Here is a 1,370-nt window from a genome sequence, read left to right on the forward strand (position 1 = left end):
CTAAACCAAAACCTTAACAGTAACCAAGTTTAGGTTTTAAAAATGAAATATTTGAAAATACTGCCTCCCCTCTCCCTTTGTCGCGGCAGAAAACAAACCTAAAGTCTTTCCATATTATACAACTTGAAGGCCACGATAGCTTCGGCTGGCCGATCAACATTTGTTAAACTAAATGACAGGTAGGTACGGGGGAAAAAAATGGCCGTGAATTCTCGCAGGTCACGTATGCTACTCTCGGTCTTCCTGGAGCCAAAGATACCGTGAGTGGTAACACAGCACATTAATAATCGCGTAATTTAGCTTACAGGGGGTTAAGAAGATGTCACTGAAAGATTAAAAAATGCTGATTCCATCTGAATGTCTGCAATTTGGTCAAAATCCATAAACTGTTAAATCGCCTTCGGCTGCGTTAGCTAGCTAATTGTTAGCTAACTTAGCAGCAACGACGGATAAATACAATAATATAGCACTGTTATGGGGTCGACGCTTTGTTTTTGTTTTTTCGGTTGTTACGGACGGTTAAAACAAACGACACCATACCTTACGTCTGAACGCCAACAATGATGACCGCTAACAGTCCTGCTCTGAAAGGTTATTTCGGGTTTCTCCTTGTTTTAATGTGGGCTGCGTCTCCTTCTCGGAAGTAGGCGCGGTCAAACAGTGACGTGCTTGTTCTTCAGAAAGTCTTAGCCTTAGATTACAGCTCGCGTACTTTATAACATAATAATGAAATAAACGAAAGAAACAAAGCTCTTAAGTTTGTGTGGATTCACATAAAACGAGTGTAGTACTTGTAGTGCTACCAATAAGCCAAATGAGGGTTGTTGTACTTCCATCCATTTTACTTAGTAAATGTAGCACCAGAAAGAAAAACTAAATTAGTTGAAACCGCTGTATTTCTGAAATTAGTCTGTATGCTATAACCGTATTTTTGTTTTTTGTTCTGTCTTTTCTGTACATAATACGCACAAGTTTATGAGCCCCACCCACCATAAACCCAACACTTCCTTATTACTCTGTTGTTCCATACTTCACATAAATATGCAGTTTTCCCTTCTTAAAGCAGTATTAATAGGACACAGCACGAGACCTGTATATAAAAAGACACATACACCTTTAAGACAATATGAAAGTGCAGGCTGTTCTTTACTGTCCTTGAAAAGCTTTGGCCCTCTTTTGTAAGCCATGCATACTACTTGTGACATACTTGTGAAAAAATTTTGTGTTGTAAATTACAGTGCCCAATACATTCAAACAGGGTGACGCATTACAAAACAGGGCGGACTGAATCAATGTGAGGAAATAAACTTCCTGCTGTACTTTGGTCTGTTTATTCACCATTCACAATTCCTGCTTTTTCCAAATGTTTT

This window comes from Pundamilia nyererei, unplaced genomic scaffold (assembly GCF_000239375.1).
Source record: "Pundamilia nyererei isolate P.nyererei 1_Seehausen unplaced genomic scaffold, PunNye1.0 scaffold01912, whole genome shotgun sequence".
Taxonomy (NCBI): Eukaryota; Metazoa; Chordata; class Actinopteri; order Cichliformes; family Cichlidae; genus Pundamilia; species Pundamilia nyererei.